This window comes from Athene noctua, chromosome 9, assembly GCF_965140245.1.
Source record: "Athene noctua chromosome 9, bAthNoc1.hap1.1, whole genome shotgun sequence".
NCBI classification, from domain to species: Eukaryota; Metazoa; Chordata; class Aves; order Strigiformes; family Strigidae; genus Athene; species Athene noctua.
The window spans coordinates 1,688,585-1,713,542 of NC_134045.1; positions in this window are offsets into that span (position 1 = coordinate 1,688,585).

The following is a 24,958-nucleotide window of genomic DNA, read 5'->3' on the forward strand; positions in this document are numbered from 1 at the left end:
ATCCTCATTTTATTTCTCCTCAACTGCATGAAAAACATTAACTAGTTCAAGTTATGCCCAAGGTTTCCTGTGTGCCTTCATTTTCTCGCACAGAATATTTTTTCTAATTTCAAGATTTAATCTTGCATTCGATTTGTGCTTTCTGGGGGTTTTCTTGCTTGTATGTTGCCACCACTACAGTGTACATACAAGCCAAGTCACCTTATCTCACGGCTGCCAGCCACTGTGCATCCACTGTGTATGCGGCTCTAGCGCTGGGGCAATCTCATCTGCCAGCTTCATCCAGACAGGAGGAAAAAACAAAACAACAACAGGTCTGATAAGCAAATACATGGCAAAAAAATAGACAAGGCAAAACATGCAATAAACTTTCCACATCTGGGACTCACGCACCTGCTGAATACTAAATGCTGGCTGGAATCTAGAATGCTCCAGCTGAAATGTATGCTGGTTCCGCAGGACGGTGTCAGTCAGCATTCACTCTGCCAGTCAGCCGAGCAGCTGTGAGAGATTATTTACCAAAACCTCACAAAACTTTATGGTACTTCAAATCCTGCTTATGCAGCAACTTTTCTAGATGAGCCTTCTGAGAGGCAGGAGTTTTGCTTCCAACTTTCTACAGCAGAAGAGAAGCACTTCATATGAATCAGGAAGGTTAAAAAATATGCAACTGCAGAACAAAATAAAAGTCTGCAGAACAAGATAAGGAGACATATGCTGGAGACCAAGCATCTTAAGGAGAACATTTATATTGACAACAACGTAAATAAAGCTTGCTCTGAGGTCATACACATAAGTCTGTAAACTCGGTCATGTTACGTGGAAAGATTTGAGACCTTAGAGAGAAATACTCAAAATGCTTGCAAAAAAACTAATTAAGCCATAGCGAGTCTCTTTATTTATAAAGCTAACGTTTTTCTCAGTCTCAAAATAGCCAGCTAATAAACTCTATGTGAGAAACAGAGTCCAAGAAACAAAATGTCAGTCTGTTTAGCAGCACTCATTGCCAGATAATCAATAAAGTGTTCCAGATTGACACACACAGTTTAAATGGCCCCGTCCTTCTGGACAAATGTTACACAAAGCATTTACAGAAACCATTGTATTTTCATCTCCCATATTCATGCCTTGCCTTTTTTTTTTTCCTCCTCCCTTTAAGAAAGTGGTTGGAAAAGTGAAGTTCTAATAAAAGCACCATATTAAGACATTTGTAATAGTTTACAGGGAAAGCAAAATAGTATCAAAAATTTAAACTTTTGTGGGCAAGGAATTTATTCTGTTTCCATGCCCTTTAAATCTAGCCTGCCAAGAAGCTAAATATACTGAATACTTCTTAGCACACACAGAGTCTTCCAAGGTCATCGACACATTTCACTTAGTCTATTGGACTGTTTTCTGAGGTTCAGCTTCAATTTCTGCTAATAGCAATTAAAACCTTAGCATGTGTCCAAGTAATGTGTTTAATACATGGTTAAATGATTGTCTGTGTTGTATGGAAAAATCTTCTGGGAAGATGATCTAAATGAAAAAAACTGCACTCATACCCTTTCATATTTTTGAAAAGAAAAGGTTTTTCAAAGCAAAGACGATGTTCCAGAAGACTTGACACAATCATGGCCACTGGGTGAGTAATTTTCCACAGAGAACATCTCCCCCCAGAGCTCATTTTCTGTTTGGATTTGGGGGGTGGGGGGTGCGTATGAGGGTTTGAAAAGGATCTACAACAGCAGGATTCCAGAAAAAGAGGAAGGATGAAATTTTACAATCACTTTTCTGGGGATCTTTTTAGAAACCTGAAGAAGTTAGTTGTCGCTATAACTAAGCTCCATCTTACCTTGTCTGTGAGAAGTCAGACAGAAGTGAAGGACTAGGAGAAAAAAATTCTGAAGTATGACAGGCTTCTCTTTGCACATGGATGTATGTGCATATAATAGCATACGACATTTCTACTAAACACACGCTAAGAGTTTGGCAGTGTCAGAATACAACATTAACGGACTGTGCATATTCAGTATCACCACATGTGCACAGCTAAATGCTTGTCTGCCTCAAAGAAGCACTGCAAGGAGAAAGCTGGGACCAAGAGAATCATTTATTCTGCTTTTTCCTAGCTTCACATAGAAGTACCTGTTGGGCATAAGACAGTTGCCTCATTCTTTGCCAACGTTTAAAAGGATGCATTTCCAGTGAAGATTTTGGCCAGATCACCCTTAACGCACACTGCATTTCTGTCATGCCTCCAGAACGGCCCAAAGCACAGTTTTATGACACGTTGCAAAGATATACGGGTATCATGAGACTCCAAAATACTTTTTCTCTGCCTGCTCCTTATCACGCTCCTCTTTTCATGCTTCCCTCTGACCTCAGATCTAACACTTAATAACCCCTCTACATTTCTTCCCATACTTCAGTCTGATCGTAATTTCCTGGTGGGTGTTTCTTAATGGACAACCAGGTGACCTGTTTTTCTCTGTGTTCTCTTCTAGGATTCTCTTCAAGGTGAATGTCCTAGTTCCAAAAGACACAAGTCTTTTTGGTCAAAAACATCAGCAAAATCAGACAGATTTTGTTTAGTTATGAGCAAGATTTTCTGTTTTTCATATACATATTCATCATATGCAGAATTCTAAAAAATGTTCATCTATCCATTTAAAAGAAATGTTTAAGCCTCTATCACCAGTCTTGTATAAAGAAAATCAACACCAAAAAATCTGATATGCAGATACCCTAGCCTGTATTTAAATATCTATATATCAACAAATGAAAATCAGTGGCGCTTTATGATACACTGAACTTTCACAAGAGACTGACATGCTTTTACTAGGCAATTCATATTCAGAATTGGATCATGTCATACTGCAGTAAGTCAATGAAACATTCGGTGTTGGGTTTTAATCACCAGAGCAAGTGATTCTGCTTTCTGAGATAGTGTTTGCTTTATTTAAAACATACAGTCTCCATCCAGAACTGCTTCAGATCTTTCTTTCACCTTCTATCCCATAACAGAAAATAAAACCCAAATCCAAGACAAAACCAAAACAACTCCAGTATTAGTCAGAGATACCTACCTGAAGAAAGAGAACATAAATATAACAGGGAACATGTGAGAATCCAGTAACTTTGACCAGATACAACGATCCTGGAACTGACAGAGTTTAACTAAATGTTAAGCCTATTAATTAGCCTTGCTTCCAGCCATTGTATAATATATTCTGATGCCAACATTGTAGTAAAGTTGAGTAAGAAAAAAGGTTGCCCGCATGATATGTGACTGTGCCAACAAGTACAGCCATGCAGATACACTAACGACGGTGTCGCGTCTGGTAGTGTCACAGTACCGGGCTGCGCAGCGGATGTTGTAGCACAAGGTGCCAGTGCTGACAGGGGCACAGCACCCTGCAGGTCCCAGGCTGGCAGCGAGCTCACATTACCTCTTCCTCCCTCCAGTAAGGCTGGAACAGACTGGAAACAGCTCTTCTGGTTTTATCATAGAGATCAAATAGGGCAGGCTGAGAGCGACTCCACTTTTACCTCCCATCCCACAGATGTTCATCAGAACATTCAGGCTTTTACCAGAAGGACGAGAACAGCTGGCAGCAGCCTGGCATCGAAAGCCCCTTTCTCCTACCCTGGGTGGGATTCGAACACAAGCATGTGCTCAAATCCCCCGAGCAGTGCACCATAGGCTAAGGAATGTAAACACAGCATGGACAAAAACATGCCCCCAAAACACACCCCTCCGCACAGGGATGGAGATGACGGCGGTGTAGGCTTGGACAGATCAGTGTGTTCCCTAGAACGAGCTGCAGAGCTTTTACCAGGGGAAGGAAGAAAACTCCTCAGTACTGCTTCACCATTCTCCCGTGACAGTCAGCATCGGTTATATTTGCAGAGGAGTCTTTCAGTTAGGAAAAATGACTGCCAGCGTTCCCTTTCCCTGGAAGCGCTTCCACTGTTTCTTGAGCTAATCACCTGTCTTCTTTGGGGTGCGGCCTCTGTTTCCCAGAAAAGCTATGTACTTGTCCTGGATGCCTGCATCATTCTCCAAAGCAGCGTGTCAACTGAAGCTTCTAACTGCCCTTCCTCCCTGACTGTGAGCTGCAAAGCATTTCTGGGTCCTGAAGCCTGGCGACTGTACAGCACAATTCAATCACATGTTCCCTGGGGGAAGAACTGGAGAATAAAAGGCAGCTGCAGGCAGAGAAATAAACCAAGGAGGGTATCAGCTGTAAAGCAGCCAATTCCACAGCCAAAGCGCTGAGCTGCATGACACTGCGAGACGCACACATGACGTAGCTATAGAATTAGAGCGTTCCAGGCAGCCGGAGATTTAAATACAACTCACCCTTCCCTGAGCTGTTGCTCCACGCTTTGCAAACATACTCAGAACTTCACTTGACTCCCCCACCCCCACCCCCCACCCCTACATTAAGATGATATTTCTTTTCTGAAACAATACAGAGTTCAAAAAATAGTTATTTCCTTGAGAAGAATACTCGACAACTTTCATCCCTCTTCATGCATTGAAACCCATATTTCTTTTGAACAGTTTTATTAATACTAGAAAATATTTTAACTGTGTGGGGTGAAGGAACTTATTCAAGACACCAAGAAAAACAGTTTTTCTTAGTTGATTCCTCAATATAAACACAACAAAATAACCCTCATCCTTGTCCTCATCCTCGGAACCCACATGCTGTCTTTCATACCAGAATCAGTTATGCCAGATACTAGTAATGCCACAAACTAGAAGTTTCTGCATTGCAGTACTTCTAAAAATTGCTTTAACAGTATGACGACACTGTCTTGGTATAACAATCCTTTTTTTTTTTTCTTAAATTAATGTAATTAAAATATTTGAGCAATACAACCTACATTTGTGCAGCTACAGACTGCAATTTGCATATGATTATTTATATGGACAACTACGTCTTTAAAATACATGTAACATACTTTTTACACTCAGTTACAAGCATGAAATACCACCTACCAAAGGCATTTACCTAAAAATATGTTCCTCTATAACCATCACTTTAAAGAATTGAGTAGCCCATCAAGAAAGTATGGTATAGCCTTTAATATTTTCAGATGAGTTTGTGGGGAGAGGTAGTAAATCATAAATTAGGAAAAGGAAAATAAGGAAAGCCCCCAAATCCTTTGTTCAATCGATTCACAAACACCAATCTTCATTTGATACTGAGAAAAAAGCCAGGGAAAATAACTATGGCACAGAGATAAATACAGCCTACCTGCTAATTTTTTGTTAAAAATAGCCAATAAGTTAACAATCCCTTCTTTTGAAATCTTAGTCCTCCTGGGAAAACCCTGCAGTTGCAATTTTGACAGGAAGCAATTATCATTTTAAAAGAATAGGATACAATTAAATCAGAAGTATTATCAGGTACAAAAGTTTCTTTCCCCCCAACAAAACAGAGCTTGGGTGAAGAAAAGCGTGCTGAATACCATGTTGTACCCATCTCACTTTCAGACTACAGGGACAGCTGCTGTGAACAGACCTGAGCCCCTGATTTCTGTAAGGCAAAGCCTGGCCCACAGGACAGCAACAGAAAGCATGCTGAGCAAGCACATCAGGATACTGGGCTTCAGAGCCCCCTGCCCTTTCACTCAGACGGCTCTTTTCACACACGGTGTGTTGTGATGACCGAGTTTACGTGCAGCTGAACTGGAGCTCTGAAAACCTTCAGTACAAAGCAAACAACTGAGAGGGAACAGCATGAATCAGGAGCAATTCAGCCGATGGGACAGTGAGGTGCAGACAAGCTATTTCACCTACAGAAAAGAATATGCACAATTATCTGATAGCAATTATACATATAAGAACTTAAGATGTAAAATCTCATATTATCAGATTGCCACCTTAAAAAAGTAAGAAATGAAACTTTAAATAAGTATGTCCAAATACCACAGAATTTCACAAGCCACAGAAATCAGAATATAGATATAACTAAGTCAATGCTCTGCACAGCTCCATCTTTTTCCTTTGGTAAAGATACACTAGATAGACCTAGACAGAGCTGTATAAATAGGGCCTAAAACTACACTAGACTGCTGAAGAAGCTTCAGCAGAATTTGATCAGCTTGAATTTCATCGGGATTCATTCAAATCTGGAACAAAATAAAGATCTTTTGTGTTCTGAAACGAAAACCAAAATACCCAGTTATGCCTCTATTGTACAGGTAACAGAAGGAAACGGGGGGGGGCTGGAATTCAGCCCCTACCTGGGCTCTGCTCTTCTGCAGTTACACATTGTCATCCTAAATTTAGAAGGGAAGAGAAAAGCAATCACCACAACAACCACCACCCAAAACAAACAAAAATCTCTAAGTACAGCTACTGAACTTCTTATCTGTACATTCTGGAGAAAATTCCTCTCAAATCCAAATCATAACTACTAATCTATACCAATTATAATCCATTCTATCCCTAGATGACCAGACTATCCCTCCCATACTTTCTATTTTAAGCTATACGAAGTCTGCTGCTACTTCCAAGGAGAAAGCAGCTCACCATCAAACAGAAGAGCCAACAAACAGATGTTTACACAAGTGGTTTGGCGATTAAACTGTTAAAGCACCTGACATCACGAGGGGCCAACAAAAGGTGTGCGGAAGTCACCTTAGCGATTTGAATTTTACATATAAAATTCTATTGGGATTCCTTTGATTTGTGTTAGTAAGTCTTCTTACCAGCAGGAATCCTACTGGAGTGATGTGTAATTGTTCTTGCATCACAGATTTGAAAAAAGATAATGACAAGTGAAAAGGCTGCTTAGAAAGTGCTTTTAAGGTTTTTGACTACATTTTTTACTACAGACCACATGTACACATGCAAATTAAGTGGAAGTCAACAGAACATATGTAATGATTTGGGGAACTGTTATATGTATCAGTGAGGAATAATAAATCATACAGTACTATCACTATGAAAACTGCTGTACCCATAGAACAAGTTTATTTCTGCGAGAATATATTCACCAAGCTAGGAATAATGGAAAAGGCTGAAATTTCTCCACTGATCTGAATGAAAAAGTATAATGTTAAGGATATTGGCTAGAGTTAGAAAGAGCTACTACTTTTATCCTCAGGGATGGAGTTTGGGAGTCACCCTTCCTTAAACATGAAAAAAAAAAGAAGTCGTCGTCTCTTGGGAAGAAGTCATGCACTAAGTCCACAGAAACAAAGAAGAGACTAGCATAACCTTCAAATCTTCATAAAGCTGGGAAAAGGAAAGAATAAGGAACATGCAAGGTAAGTAGCAAAAACCTAGTCAGGATAAAATGTACCAAGTTGGACAACTTCATGGTTTACAAGACAATGACAAGAGAGATCCTGGACATCTTTCATCCCTCAGGGTATTTTTCATGCCATTAAATAAACGCTGATGTTATTTTAGGACTCCCTCAAACTATTGTTTTTTGTATTGCTTCTATCATTTTTGGAAGAGCTGAACTACAGCCGTTAGACAACATAGCTGTGGAGGAATGTGAGGAACCTGTTTGAGGACAAATAACTGACTAGCAGGACAGAAAACCCAACATTCAAGATGTTTCCAAACCAGCTGGGATTTAGACTCCTATTGTGAAGCAGCAGCAGAGGAAAAACACCGGAGCCCGAGGAGGAAAGCATGTCAGTGCGTACCAACACCCTTGGAAGCTTACTGCATCCAAGCCTTATGGGCTCAGTACAGACGTGTAGCAAAAACTTGAACAAGAAGAGAATGACCACATTTGCAGCAAAATTTGAGAGCAGATCACATGTTTAAAGTCTCATAAGCACACCAAGTCATGAGGCACCTCATCAAAGTATCTATTGTTTGCTAAAACATATATTCAATTGAAGTTCATTTCTCAGGTTTTCCAAGAATGAAAAAAATGTTTCAGCATGATTAAAACCAAACTACCCTTGCATTACAGAAAAAAACACATTCACTTAACAGAAGACCGCCATGTAAAGAGAAGAAAATTTCATAAATCAGAAATGGTATTTGAAAAGTTCCAGGATTTCCTCTAATAATTCCTTCCAAACGGATTTCCTCAAATTATTTCCTTCCTGAGAGTGACTTAGCAGTTACTTGCCATATTGCTATCCAGTTTTTCAACACTTCAGTCAGAAGGCTAAAGATGCCTTTGGACAAAATATAATTCTTCTATATCGGGTCTGGTTACCAAAGAACACCTCAGGTCCCTTTTTAGTATGGTAATACTGCCTTGCCTTTTGTGTACATCTTAATTTGCTTGGACATTTTGGTAACACATGCTATGACAAGTAAATTTTGTTATATAATGCGTGACTGGGTCTCCACTCACCTGCAGAGGAACAAATTGTAATAATTTACTACTAATTTTCATGTTCTGTCCCTATACTTAGCTAGATCAATCTATAATCCACGGGATATGCTGTCTTCTTAAGAGAAAGTATTCTAATATTTTGTCATTCTTATAAATTAAGAATGATGTGGTACAACAGCTACTTTTTTTAAAAAGATTTTTTGCTAAACAGCTTCTTAAAAGCGACTGCATAAAATTTTTGTCAGCAAAACTTAATCAGAACCACTGAGGAAAGTGGTAGTTGTCGCCCATGCTGTCTCTAGGGCAGAAGCTTGCTACAAGGATAGCTGCCATTTCTTCACTGCCCACACAGTACAGTGGTTTTCTGAAAAACCTCGTCCCAAACTGCTGCTACTGGCAATGGCAAGACACACCCTTCAGCACACGGATGTCACAGTGTTGTTGGAGAGAGGCCAACACAAGACAGAAAAAAATACCCATTTACAAAGTGCATTAGAGACAGAAACGTGGAATATACATATGTACACAAATACACAGGAAAAATTAACTTGCATGGAGAGTACTGCAGATGGAGGGAAAAAAAGAAAGGTAAGAAAGCACAAGATTGGAAAGACTGAAATACATAAAGATCACAGCCGTCAAGAGAATGTTGGAGAATGCAAAGCTTGTGTGTGTTTGCAGCAGAAGGGCAATCCCTCCATACAGCCAAGAGAAAAATTTGCATATATTTTTGACCTTGAGATTTGTGATTTTTGACCTTGAGATCATTTCAGATAAGGTTGGATAGTTTCTTCCTGAAGTCCAAAAGTAATGTGGGTTTTTTTTTTTAATTTAACTGGTTGGGTTTGGGTTGACGTTTTGGGTTGTTTTTGTGAGTTTTTTGAACTTTCCCAGGTTTGAAGCCAATTCCCCTCCTCTTCCCTCTCTTCCTAATTGCTTTTTAAACTAATAAATTTTATTTTCTTTGCTACATGTAGTAACCTTTTTATTAACTCAGAAAAATTCCACCTCTGCCTTCTTCCCCAGACCTTAGTTCCCACAGCACTTTGCACAAAAGGTTCTCTGCCAGCTGAGTTGAGTCTTTGTGCTGACCCACACACCGATGGGATGGGACTGCCATAGATCACCAGGTGAATCCTTGTGACGTGCTGTAAAACTGAAGATAAACGGTGGATGCCTATTATAAATTACTTTTTCCTGATGCTCTACAATAATCAAGCACATTTTCTGATCAGTAGCAGTAACTTAGAAGGCTTCATTTTGCTATTGTTTGCCACCCTGTTCTCTTTCAAAGGTGGATTAACACAGCAGTTGGAAGCATGGATGAAAAATTCATTTTGTCTTAATGGATCTTTCAACCTACCACCTTGCTTCTTGACACTATTTCTGGTCCAGATTGCAAGATTCCTCTTTGTTCTTCATGCAACTTCAGACTTGGACCAGTACCTTTTGGTGTCCTAAAAGATGCAGCAAATTACACAGTCCCCTGACATGCCTCTGAAATCCCAGGTTTTCAACAGGAAGCTGCAAATGCCTCACCCACAGACAGTGACATCCAGAGAAAGCCTCCAAAACAAACCCCCTCTGTTTTCTAGACACTGCATGAGAGAATTTTTGGTGCTACTAAAATATATACGTATACATACAAACATATGGCAAACACATGAACTATAACATGAGCTCTTTAACTCCATAATTTTTTTAAAGAATATTAAAGAAAAACTTCTTTTAGCTTGACCATGAGAAAAGCCTTAAGCTAGTAAGATGTTACCTTTTAGCCAAATCACAGGACCTTTAGGACAATTCCTCCGACTGTTAGAATTTAACTCTTTCAAAGCAACAGGCACAAGGAGTGGGGAAGAAGGGCTGTTGGCATTTGCACGGGAGAATGAAGATACAGTACTGCAAAGAAGGAATGTTAAGCTGACGTCCTGCCCAGGGAAGGGTCTGAAGTTATTGAAAATCCTGACCACAGGTTAACATATTTTAAAAACAGGATTATGGAATGTTTTACTGATGCAACACTTAAAGAAAGAAAAAAATAATCACCAACCCCCAAAAGCCTTCAGCAACATGAGAACTAATTCTTAGCCAGAAGAGAAACAATCTAAAATCACTGAAATTACATCCAAATGTGTCGCCCCTAAACCAAACTGCTGAACAACAGTTCAACAATTTCTATGCTGAATATACATGTTATGCTCTTTTTAATTAAAGAAAGCCAGACATGCTCTACATTCAAATAATCTATATACACAAATTTAAGAAGTGGAAGGAAGAAATAAACGACAGATGTTCTTTTTAAAGCCTATGAGCTTTTGATCCCATGTGCTGTCTTACCTACAGTGGGGTAACTGCATGTTTGCCCTGCAGGAGTAACTTTATTCTTTTTCCTACGAACTCAATGTCATCAATTGACTTTAAAAAAAATAGAGGCTCTCCTTTGAACCTCTTCTGAACCTTCTTAGGCCCACTTTAAGTGAGATATTGAAGACAGTCTGGGCATTGCAGTAACTGAATTAGCTTTGCGCTGGGATTGCTGGGCTAGTGCTTAAGCCAGCTCATTTGTGCTGCCTCAGTCCCAAGTGTCACACTCCAGCCTGCAGTGCGCAGGGGCTACAGTTTGATAAATTCTTACAAGGTAAGTCATCTGAAGAAGCAGCCTGAAATGGTCTACTTCAATTTAGCTCCTGTGTAATCCTGCGTTAGTCTACAAAACTGAGATTTGGTGGAGCAGTATGCTCAGCTAATGGTCTGAACATGTTGAGTTATAGCACAAAACCAGAAAGGAAATTAAAATATCTGTCCCAAATTCAACCTCTTGCCTTGCTGAGGTCTCTCATTTCTTTCATCTGGGATGGATTCTTCACACACAGAGTAATTTCTCTGTTCATGGTATGAAGCAGAAATAATGCAGCACTAAGTAAACAGATACAACTATTAAACAGTCTTTTTGAACTGCATGACAAATGCTCAAATGTGAAAACTTTGCAAAAATGTTGTCATCCTTATACTCTGTGCACGCAAGAGTACAGCATCTGCATTGCTATATAACTCGGGCAACAACATCCTGGCAACCCCATTTCAGTGGAACAAACCCAGGTAATTAAAGTGACTAGATCTACCATCCTTCTCTATCACCCTACTTGACAGGCCACATTTACTCCTTTGGGAAGTGAGGGTCAAAAATCTGCCACATACAGGTAAGACATTTTCTGTCTCTGAGAGACAGGGACTTTAATTTTGATTGCAACTGTCCATTCAGCTGTCTCTGTCACAGCACGACCTTTCTGAGAACTTCAGAAAGGAACTTCACTGTCTCGTACGTGTTATGCTTTTTAGACATATGCACAGTGTGGTGGATTTCATTAATACTTGACTAATAATCCTGTCAGTCTTTGTATTTTATGTATGAAGGCTAGAAGGATTACATTCACTGCACCACTCTGTTCTCACTCTCTGTAGCTAAGGTTGCTAGTACTTCCACAGTGACCCATTTTAGCAAAGCCAAACACGCTGGGGAATCTCATGGGGAACTAAGGGGAAAAAAGGAAGGAAGTAACTCGCCCTTTCAAGAAGGCTGACTCATTCCCTTTTACAAGCTTACTGTCACAGCCCTATCACGTTAAAACAGGCTTGAAAGCACAACGTGAAGTAGCTCGGATTCCCTTAATTATATTTTGCCTGGTTAAGACACTAGCCTAACACAGCGGGTCGTAAGTATGAACAAATCTGGCTCTGAACTATGCTCAAACCTGCAAATACATACAGATGCACAGCCCCAGCTCTTCTTCTGGAACCACAGACAAAACACAGCTTTGGAACAGTCTGTCAACATCTGTCCACACCGTTATTCTCTTTTTCTTCTCAAAATTTCCCTTGCCAATAAACAAAAAATATTTGTACCTATTTGATTACATGCTCAGTCACCACCAGCTCGTACTCTACTGCCCAACTATTGTGCTGAAACTTAAGATACAGGACTGGGGAAACCTGAGAGCATTTTTCAAACTTACAGCAAAAGACAAAAACACACACACACAACATCCTCGGCTTCCCAAGTACACAAAACACAACACGACCACAGGAACACTGCTATCAGCTTCTGCACAGAGGACACCCTTCTAGCGTCTGAAAAGGACAAGAATATTTTAACTACAAACCATGAAGCAGAGCAGCTTTTGCCACGGATTCAGAACAAATAGCTCACACATTCCTCTGTAAATAACAGACTGCCTGAAACGGCTGGGGCGTCTAATCGAAAGACACTACGACAGCCTAGCAAAAAGGAACAGATGGGAGCTGAATGATTCCATTTATACCTTTACAAGCTGCTTTTAATTTAGCTTTTAAAGTACCTAAAGATTTTATTATTTTCAATAGATCTTTTTAAAAATTTCATTGACTGATCTCATTTCTTTACAGAAACTCTGGAGTTTTGAAAGTTACTGTCTGTTGTTCTGCAGTCCACAAGCAATTTTTCTCATGGAAAATGAACTGCACCAATCTGACAGCGTATAGGCTGCAGCTACCCATCACACACAGAGATCACACAATGAAAGAAAAAAAAGGGGCAGCACATTTGCAATGTTCAGTGGAGAAGATGGGTCTTAAATCTATCTTCTTAGAGACTACTAACATATATAATAGACCATGCATAAAATTAATATGTAAAAAAATTAAAGTTAATAAACATATTAAATATGAGCATATGAGAAAGGTTATGTTGATTACGAACTAGGCATTGCAATTCTAACCACATTTAACTGAATCTACACAGCAGCCCCTGCAGCATACAGAAAGAATGAGCATTCCTTAATGAACCTTTGAACTGCTGTTGAACTTTCAACAAGAGGGGAGCATAAACTTCCAGTCTGGGAAACATTACTTTTCTTCAGCATTTCGAAGACCAGGGAAAGGCCGGTGAAAACTGTGTCAGCTGTTAGACTCAGTGATCAAAGTCACAATGATCAATGGTCACATTTTAAACTTGCCGAAAGCTAACTTTTATCAACGTTCCCTTGAACAAGTGATGTCATGCTGAATCAGTATAATGGTGGTATCGTCACTCAGAAGAGAACAGTGGATGAAAAGGAAGCAGCACCAGAGTGGTGCCAAGAGATCGCAGGCAGTATCCACTCTGCTAAGGATGTCATTTTCTGTTATTATTAGAGCTGAGTTCAGCAAGTTTGACTTGAATAGTAAGTTCAAGATGTAAATACTATTTCCTCTGTATTTCATGAAAAAAGGAGGAAAAACCATAAACATTTATAAACTACTAGCAATAGCTCACAGGGGTAAAACAGAGTGTGCAACTGCCACAACATCACTAGACACTCTACTAAATCCTGGCTTTGCTGAGAGCTGCACAGCTACAACCGCCAGCACACAGATCCTGCCTCTGCACATGCTTGAAACGGTGGCGGATCTGCCTGTTGTTTCCACACGTGGTTCTGTGGTGAGCAAGCCCGAGAAAAGACTGATCACACAGCTGAGTCTTTAGGAGAGAAGTTACTGCTTCATCGCCTCCTCGGAGTACTTGCATTTCTCACAGCAAGTCTGACATTCTTTGGAGACTATAAAAGGCAGCAACAGATAAATTAATGCAATTTTTAGAACAGAGCAATAAAACGTTTTGAAGCTGCAAGCAACTAAAAATGGAAATCAAACAGCCATAACATCAGGTGAATGACAAAGTCATCTGAGATTTGGTACAAAATTCAGCCTGCCCTATTCTTATGAGACGATTATTCAGATACACGTTCAGTAAAGTTTTATTGATTTTTACATTTTAAACTTCTCCTAAAGCCACAGTTCACAGAAGTTATTCCACATAAATCTTATAGTTTAAAAAAGGATCAAATATCAGCTGTACCTCATTTAGGTTTAAGCAAAGCATTTTTACCTCACATGGTAAAAATTTGTTTCAGTATCTGTTTAGCTGCCGGTAAGCACAAACTTCATTCCTTGCAGCAGCTGACATGTCACAGCCGCTGCGTGCTTGAGCCCTGAGAGTTGCTGCCACATGCTTTTCAGTCTTCCTACCCAGTCTTCAAACTTTGCTGATCATAAATGACTTTTTAGACTTTACGTGTAGCCTAGTGAATCAGGAGCCAGAAACAAAGAGAGTAAGTTCTACATCCCTTTCTCTCTCACAAGAGCATATCACACATACATTTAGCTCAAAAAAACATGATTAGAAACTCCAGCCTTCAATTGTTTCTCTAATATTGCTGGCCATCCCAGTGTTCCAGTTTTTGGTTTACATAAGTCTTCATGATTTCGTCGATCTTTATTTCCCTTTCCTCAGCTTCTGACTATTTGTTCAGAATAAGTAACTTCCTTGCACTTTCCAGACAACATGGGTTTCAACTTCTAATTAAATAACCATTTTCCCAGTTCAACATCCAGAGCTCACTGGAGCTGTTCTGTTCTGTTGAACTCAGAACTGTGACCTCTCAGAAAATGTGAAAAGTTATTTTGACACTTAATCTATCCCCAGGGGCTAAAACTTTGCTGTAAGTAAAAGCAGTACTTACTGAAGCAAACCCGAGCCAATACGGTTGCCCGTTTCTTATACAGTACTCTGCCAATAGTCAAACCACCTTACATGCTAATATACTGCTTTTCCCCATCGATCTGAAGTCAGCGAGTGCACTGGGTACAGTTACTCTGAACAACACCACACACACGGAAGGTTCATTACAAGATAGGGAGAAACAGCACCTGAGCATCAGGTGAAAAGATTATCTCAGAAATCCAGGGTTTGCCAAATCGCACTGCACTACTTCCCTTCGCACCCTAAAACTGCACTGTACTGCCAAAATTGCTTTTGCAAGGCTGAGAGATTATAAACTCATATACATTTGGTGCAGACTGATTTTACCGAAAAGATGCTCAGAAAAATAAAGTCACATGAGATTTACTTTACAACACATTTATGCCTCCACCAGCATAATCTCTTCTTTCAAAACGGGCAGTTTTACATTAGTAAGTGCTCTGAAAATTCTATTTGAAGTATGCAAGTGCTAATAAACATGGCCTTTGTTTACAGCAGGAAACCAAGAGTTAGTCACATTTAACTTTGTCTTACAGACTGCCTGTAACTCCACTGAAATTGAAAGACTTGATGAAGAAAATTTTATTTAACAACTGCAAGGGTAATTTCTGAAAATATACCTACTGAGAATACAATTAAGAGACCTGTGTCTCAGTTGTTTTGTGTTTGGGTTGGGGTTTTTTTTTAATCTGTTATTAAGTGCTAATGCACTCTATTGATTTTGCCTTCCAGGTTTATTCCGGATTTGGAGGACAATGATCCAAAAGTAATACAAGCACTCATTTAAATACTTCATTTGTGTGCCAGATCCCCAAGTAAAGATTTTGTTTTAAAAGTTGTGAAAGTCAGCTGTGCAAATCCTCTCCGTCAGAAGGCCGAGGGAAGAAAAACATGAAGCTGAGATGTTTTCAGAGACAAAGATGTGATTAATTCTGGCATGATGCAAGAAAAACTAAGCAAAACCAAAAAGTCACATGTGATTACTCATTTATTTCCTACAAAACTTCAAAATTCAATTGCTTAGAAAGGTTCCCAAGTCCAGACAGGGCTGTGAAGACTGGGAGCAGCATGAGTTCAGGCCCAGCAAGTGCTGTAAGAGACATTAACAGAGATTTTTGAGGACTTACAGCAGTCAAACACTCCTTCCTTTTAAATAGGGATAATACTAACTAATCCAAAAACGCTGAGAAAAAATGTATGTTTGACAAGGGGTGACAGTATGACACCAGAAGAATGTCATTCAATAGTAATTGTTTCTAAAATTCAGGGCACCATCTAAACGATACAACACACACACAAACACAAGTTTGCAACTGCCCCAGTCAACGTCTGCTTAAGAGGCTTTAAGCACCAAAAGCCTTCTAAATATAATTTCCTAATGGAATGCCTAATTTACAGTCTTCAAATTCTTTAAAAAACAGATTTTGTTTGAAGACAAAAGACATTAGAGTATCAACAGCCCTATCTTTTCCTGCCAACTGAGGGGAACCTTAAATCTTTTTAATTAAAAATGTCCAGAAATTAGAATAAAACAAGCTGATTTTGTGTCTTAACAAAATAGTTTTTAAGTTAAATTAGTTTATTTTGGTCAGCTCTATATTGAACCAATAATCCTTGTTGGCTGAGCCATTTATTTTTATAAGATTTGTTTTACAGTTCAGCCTCCAAACTAACCATCAATTAAATTTCAGACCTCAGACTTTTTGGTTTAGTACCTCACTACAACTCCCACAGCTCTCCAGGATTAAGACATCTAGAAGCCAAAGATTAATTACTTCTTGAAAACCTCACCCGTCTAACTGTACGTTGGACTCTTTCTTTTGGCTCTGACTTCAGTATTTTTGGAAGCAGCACATTCTACAATAAATGAAGAGAGTAAGAACAGAGAAACATATACAACCCAGAGGCATAAGGAAGTGACGTTGATGCACCAAACAGGAACAGAAACAATTCCCCCTCATTCTTAAAACCCAGCAATCCTCTTATCCAAAACAGACAATGCTCATTATACCATACGTAAGCACTGTCAGCATTCATAAAAACACAGATACTACATCCTAAACACATATATTACACACACTCCTATGAAACTCAAACCAACATCGCCATCACACAGGCTGGGATAAAGCACCCTGCCTACTGCAAAAACAAAACTAAGTGGAAAGGGCTGTGTGACGGTTTCACATGCAATTTTGCTTTCTGAAGTCAACAGGCTCCACTATGCAGAACACCAGGTGTTCATCTAACAAATAATTAACCTTAAGATAGATCCATACACACACAGAATTAGATGAGCAAAACCGTGTGTGCTGTACACAGATTAAAGAAACAGAAAACAGCCTTGCTCTCTTCCACTCTTCAGTACAAAGCATCACTTACTGTACACGTACCCACGGAGTCGGTTCTGATGAATTATGGCATTAAGGTCAGTTAAGTCAACAGAAGAGTCCAGTGACAGGAGAGTCTGAATATCCATAAGTACAAATTCATTTCCTACCCTTTCTAAATAAACCTGGTGTTGCAGTACACCTTTATATTAATCCAGCAGATCCTGCACTGACAACGACTGAAATCATGAACTGGACTGACAGACCAGAGCTGCTGTACCATTTCCTAAGTCTTCAGATTGATCGCGGTGCATTTGTACTCCCACTACAAGGCTCCTGATGCGGATAAACATGTGAAACCTGACTGTGAGGCAACGTGGACCTCACACGCATCAGCTACATCGTCCATTCAAAATGAAGTTCCACAATTACTAATAAATGAACACAGATAGAAACTTGCTCCAGAGAGCTCCCATTTCTGGCTGAAGTGGAATGATTTTGAGATCTGGTCACCAGCACCGGGCCCCAGAGCTCTCCCAGCTCAGCAATTACTGTATTCCCACAGACAGAAACTGCTTTTAACCTTCACTTGGAGAGTCCGTTTGCTGAACCTGTGGCAGCTGCAGCTCTGAGTTGCAATAAAACTGCATGGAGCAGGAGCATCAGTCACCTCCTTCCTAGATATATTCACAAAAGCTGGAAACAAAGATTGTTCACACATCAGTGAGCAGGATGTTGTTAAGTGTATTGCTTCAACCCATTAGCAGGGCAGTCACTTTAGTGTTCGCTTTAATTATTAAGGCAAGAATCAGTCCGTGCTAAAAACACGATGCCTGTCCATTTGTGGGACCTTTTACATATTTTCCAAAACCTATTCTTCCCCATAGCTTGTACCATTCATGCATCTAGAAAAATGCTTTATGAGTTTTAATTTGGAATCTATAATAATGTTCAAACAAGACACGCTGACTGTCATTTATCAATTCACATTTATCACAGCAAATCCTAACGCAGCTGCGTTTCAGATAGAGAGCATTTCCACGGATGAGATGGGAGGCAGCAATTTCAACGAAATAGAATCATTGAGCATCACCATCGAGCTCTATGTATGATCTGAGAATGCAGTTAGAGTGATGGCAACAGACAACAGGTCTGAACTATGGAACTGAAGTTAGTCAAACCCTTTTCAAATGTGCTGATGGACAAAAAAGACCCAGCCTGCACACCAGATTCAGAAATGAACAGTGCAGCTGCGCTCAGTAAAGCACTAAATGAACTGCAAAGCCCCGTGAGCGAGCTCAAGGGCTTGTGTACAGACACCTCACACAGCTGCACGGGGCTGCTGAAACAGCGTCCTTCAAACTAAGAAACGGGAATTCTACCTGGCAGGGAGCCCCCAGCAGAACCTGCCGTGCTTGGCGATGCCCTGGAACACAACAGCACGGGTCAGACCAGCCCTGATGTCTCAGGACAGGGAATTCCCGGGGAGCCCCCCGCCCTCCGCGCAGTCCTGCCCCCGAGGCAGCTGAGGGAGGGCTCTGCAGCCCAGCACAGAGTGCAGCCCGGTCTGCAGCCGCGGAGGGGTCACAGCAACATCTGGAGGGGCTGCAGCCTCCACCCTAAGGGATCCACCTCCTCAGCTGGGGCACCCGCTGGAAATTCCTGCGGCTGCCACGCTGCTGCCCGGACATGCTGCTTTCCACGGAGAAAGCTCATCACTCACCAGCGGTGTACCGCAGTAATGCTCAAAACGGAAAGGAAGGGGATTGCAGGCCGCATCCAGCGGTGTGAATCTGTTCCTTGTTTTCACCACTGAAATACATTCATCGGTTTTCTTGATTTTTTTTCCCCTTTAAAGTATTTCTTAAGGGTAGGAACAGAACACAACATTGATTTTCCTTTTTGTTTGCTGTCAGGCCTGCCAAATCCCCCAGCCAACAGCGGGAGACACTTCAACCCCTCCTGCCCCCCAGATGGGCTCTGGCCTCCTCTCCCACCCAGGGGCCTCACCCCCCCCCCCCCTTTCCTGGGGGCACGGGTGCTACCTGGGCATAGAATAAATCACATCACAGAACTGAAATAGTTATTAAAAACACCCCACATCCTCACCACCACCAAAACAGAAACAAACCAAATAAAAACAACAACAAAAAAGCCACCACAAAAAATAAACTCAATTTTTTTTCTCCTGTTTTCTTCCCTCCTTCCCCACCTTTCACTGCACTTAGATAACAGATGCATTTGATGAATCCCGTGCTGGCTCTGGGTCTAAAGCACAAGTGAAGGCCATTTTTCTCGAGGGCCATTTGACAAAGTTGCAGGGGAAAAAAAAAACATGTTCTTGCCAACCTTTGTCCCGCTCTCCCCACCCCCACCGCCCCCCCCCAAGCTGCCCTCGGCCCGTGCTGAGGATGGGAGGAGAATTACACAAGACAGAGCTCTCAAACAGAATGTCTGGAAGCTTTTATCACATTACTGCTGGAAGTCTGGCAAAAACGCTCCAAAACTGCAGGAAAATATCCTGAGGATACATCTTCCTCTTCCTGTTCTACGAGCACAGCTGTAATAAAATTTCCCTGCACTTTTACAGAATCTTTAAGGATAATCAGTAGATGCATGTTTCCACTTACTCTTTTGAATACTTATTTTCAGAATATTTTCGGTAAGTCAGAACAACAGAACCAAAACAAGGCCAGTTCCGAGCCCTATGACCACTTCTTCAATGCTTTGTCTTTCTTTTTTTGCCATGTTTTACAAAATCAGGTTCTTCTTATTCTAGATCTATGCTTTTAGGATTCTACTGCAATTGCTTGGAAGAAAAAAAAAAGCTACAAAAATTCTACCACATTCTTTTCTTTCTTAAAAATGCTCCCATATTCAAAGGTATTTTGTTGACAAGGAGTTTGATAAGAAGTAACAACACAGGTCTCCCAGCAGTCATCACCTAACATGCATGAGAAAAGTCCCTGAGCCAAGGTGCTCTGTTCAGCAGGTACTGAGAGCAGATGCCAGCAGAGATGACAAACCCCACAGGCTCACCTCCACCCACAGAGACAAAGCAGGAGCATCAGCCCATTTTACACAGGTGGTGCCAGCCTCAAGCTGCTGTTGATGAGACTTTAACCCACTGGATATCCCCCAGCCCCACAGCCCAGCCCCACGGCCGGCTGACGGCAGCGCTGGCCGCGCTCTGGCCGCGCGGCAGCTCACGGTCAGCGTGCGGATCCCACCGACATCTGCCTTTCCCTCATTCTTACCTTGAGAAGCCAAGAACCTGCGAAAATGCACTTGAGGAAAAGGCAATTTACAGACACAGCTCTAAACTGAATGACTGTGGGAAAAGTAACTCGGAAATAGATTCCAATGAGGGGATTACAAACCCCTCTCCGCTGCATTCCGAGCGCTCTCCATCTCAACCCCGGCTGCTGCGCTTGCAGCGGTGATGTGACACTCCCCTGCAGGGACGGGCAGGTGCCCTCGGTACAGACATTCACACCAGGGTAATTCAGGCTCCATCAAACCCAGGCCCTGCTCTGCGAAGGCCCGGCCGGTGCTGCACAGAGAAGGGCTCGTGGGAAGGGGCCGCATCTCCCGGCTTGTCCCTGCGGCACAGGGCAGAGCCTCACACACCGTGCTCACACGGCCTCAGAGAGATTTTAAACCTTCCACCGGGGAGCAAACACCCGTTAAACAACTCCGAAAACGGGCTAAGCTGAACACACACTACTAGGGTATGGTCACCCAATTAGACTTAATTAAATATGCCACTCATTGACTTCTTCTGTAAGCAATATCTGTACTGGTACATACTAACAGTAAACAGAGCATTCCAAATTCTTACTGACAGACAGTCTACAATGAAATGAAAACACTACGCCGTCTTACAAATTGCAGGACTCTTATTAAAAAAAGGCCTCACTAAAAAAAAAAAGTAAATTTTTCAAAACTCTACTATCTCCAAACAAAAGCAGAAAAAAAACACTTGCACACTTTTCACCCTCCCTGCCAGCCCATGCTTTCTGCTTTTAGAGTTGCCAGACAGAATCAGTGAGACCCAAGTAATTTTGCAATGCACTTTTTTCCCTGGTTTTCTTCTAAATTTCCCAAGTATCTCTAGCACGTTTTTAATATTTCTGAGCAAATATATCTATACTGAGGGCAACGAGCTGCACATACAACTGCTTGAATTTCACACTTGCAAATGCAAGTGTCTGCGGATGAGTGAGCACAGGGGACTGTCGCTCCCTGGTCTGTCTCCACAGACTGGCATAACATCAGGAGCGTCTGTACAATTGAATCTTACTGGACTGACTAGTTTTGCGAATAATGAGCAAAAAAGAAAACTCCACAGATGTGGGATGAACCTCTTCATTTAAGCATACTCAAAATAATGCATTTCAAAGGCAAAATAGGATTATTTGCAGAAAATACCTGTTCCCAAGAAAATACTAGTTTTAAATCTGAAGACAGAAAGGACTGCTAATCTGAGTTCACTTATATTAAAAACATATTAATTTTTCATTTCATCCTAACATAATTGGTTTCCAAATAACAGATGAAAATATCCTTAAAACTGTTTGTCAAAAAAAATAAACAGATTCCATCAAAGTGTTCTGCAAAGCCATCACTGCAACCCAACCCCACAGCCTGTTTCATCATCCGATCCAGCAGACTGTGGCCCCAGGTGATTTCAGAGACTTGTGTAACATGCTGTCCGGAACGAACCCGGTGTTGGCAGTGTCACAACGGGTACTGGCAGATCAAACAGCTTGCCCACTGGTTTAACAGTCTCCCACCGATGGCTGGTTCTGTACCGAGTCCGTTCAGCACAGACACGCTCGTGTCTCCCCAGCTGACGCAGACGGTTCCCGTGACACTCCGCACTCTGAGCGGGAGCTTTCCAGCAGGAGCATCGCCGTTTGTCGGCACAATGCGAGGAGCTCTGCTGTCTCAGAGCAGACACACGCACGCGGTGAGATCCAGGAGAACCTGTCCCTGCCCCACACGCCGAGCGCTCCGTGCCCGGCGTTCCCAGGTCACCAGCAACCCAGCTCAGGGCGTTTGTGCCCGTCCCAAGGGCTGCTCTGCGGGCGCAGGAAGCGCTGCCCAGAAAGGTGCCAGCTCCAGCCCAGCCGTGAGCGGCTCCGGCAGAGCCTGTGCGGAGCCGGGGGGCACAGAGGCCTCACTGAGCACCCACGGCCCGGCCAGGCCCCGCGCCCCGGCCGGGGGCTGCTGCCAGCTCCAGGGACACTGGAGGTCGCGGTCATGCTCCCCCTGAGCTCTCGGGCCCTTTCTCAGGGCCACACACCTCGGATTGTGGGTGTCAGGTATCTCACCGGTCGGAAGGAAGCAAAATCTAACGGCAGGGCCCGTGCAGGCTATAGGTAGCTCAATGCTGAACTGGGCAGTGGCTTTCTTGGCTTGGATTCTTTCGTTTTGCAGATTTGTGCTTCTGACAGTGAGACCGCTCCTAAGATCAGTCAGTCAGACACTGTTTTTATCTCCAGCTGTATGTAGGTGTTATCCTCCAGAGGGATGAAGCCTTGAAAGCCCACGGAGCTCACTAGCTTAGCATCAAGGAAATTACTCTAAGAATATTTTACTTAGGTTTGCCTCTGCTGCAAACCCAAATAGTCCCAGGTGCGGGAGAGCTGAGCACGCACACGACCAATGGGATCAAGCAATGCCCGTTTATTACAACTCAGAAAGCCCTTTTATAACGTTCCCCCGCACACGTAACATGCAGTACAAGTCCTCCAGACTGGACAGGTAACTTAGCCCGCGCTTTAAACCTTCTTATGATTGGATAAAAGGTGCCACATCAGCCTTGCCAGGCTGCCTGCCCTGTGGAACTTCCTCTTCCGTCCCAACCCCTGCCGGGGGTTGTTTGTCGCGTCGAGTTTCTCCCCCCTCATTCAGGGTCACGTCCTTATCGCATTCTTGCTCGGCTGAGGCTCTTATCAGTCTTGTTCTCATACAGGATTGCTCACATGGCCATTCTCTCACAGAAAGCCCTCTAGAATCCCAACATATCCCTCTTTTTGTTTTTGAGCAATCCGAATTTCTTGCAGGCCCTTTTGTACCAAATGTCTAACACAGGAAACTAAGCATGGTAAAATAACAGCAAGCATGATAACTACAAGAATTACCACAATTCCCCTTTATAACAACTCTTTCAATCATCCTGTCATTCCCAATGAACCAAACCATTCTGATAAGGGTGATGTTACAACAGTTAACTTCTTCATGTTATCTTTCAGTTTTCTCAGATTCTTACAGATACCGAATGGTCAGATAAATTCATACAGCACATTCCTTCAAACTCTTCACACCCATGCCCTCGTGCTAAAAGCAGAAAATCAATGGCAGCCCAGTCTTGAAGTACAGCATGTCTAAGACTCTTGACATCCATAGCCAAATCACCTATTACATTTGATGTCAAGTTCATTTGTTTAGCAGTCCAACATGCAAGGCGACTGACTAGTTGTAATGCCTTTTTGGTCCCAACTGGAGACACTTGCCAAAAAGAGGCTGTGGTGTCCATGCGCCATTCTCCTGCTAAGCAAACATCTTGTTTTCAACAGTTCAGCTTTCTTATCTTCTTGCTACGCACGCAGTTTCTCAGCCCCTTGGCTTTGCAGGTGTTCTTCACACCAGCTACAGGCTGTTGTTACAGTGAGGCCACTCGGTCTGGATCGCTCATAACATGTCCGTTGTTTTCTAACCATTCCACGAATCCCTCTTTTTGTTTTTGAGCGATCTAGACCCCTTTTATTGTTCGGTCCATCGTTTTCATAAAACACTTCCACACACAGTTTAATACCATTAAAAGATTACAATGACAATCAAAACTGTTATTCAATATAAAACCAAATCATTTAACCATCTAGTATTGGTAACCTTTTAGCCGAATCATTATTAAATACTCTTCCTTCTTCAAGATGTAAACTCATCGTGTAAGCATCACTACAAAACCAAGTGTCATTTACCGGTACTGCTGAAGGAGTCACGTTTTGCTATCCTAGCTAGACTGTCTGATTATACCAACCATGTGTCAGAGCTGTATAAGGCCGATGCCTCCCAGATCTCCCCTTTCTTTGTTTTGCTGCGGCACCTGCAAAACACAGCATACTTAGAATAGTTCCACAGAAGGTTAAAAGAATACAGCAGTTACAATTACTAGTTAAAAAGAGTAGGTTAATTTCATTACCTATGATAAAGGGATATGACTAAATGCTACAAAAAATAAACAGTAAGGAAAATACAGAGTAGCACACTTAATTAATAGGAGTACTAACATTCAGATCTGCAATTGCTAGAGAACCTTGGATGCAGCGAGAATTCAGAGTGCCCTTTCTCGCAAACTGGAAATCTTACGCGATGTGTCTATCCATAGGTGAGGCATCCAAAGTTGCTGCAAGCAGGTTCAGCCTCTAAATCAACAGGCTAAAATAACTGGCTTGCCTTTTTTTTTTTTTTTTTTTTTTTGGTGATCAGAAACATCTGATTTCATCCTCCTGTTGGGTTCCACCCAGAGCCTGGCCAGCACTCCAGGGGGAAAACCAAGGGAGTTTCTAATAAGGTTAAACACTTGAGTTCTTAATTCTTAATATTGCTAAACAAAGAAAGTTGAATACACATTCTTACAGTATTTTAGCCTCATTAATAACTACATTTCATCTAAACTACATCTTTCACTAGTGACTAGTAAGCCTATATATCTCATTAAGGAGTTGCAATTACTGTTAGCATTTTCTCTTAAA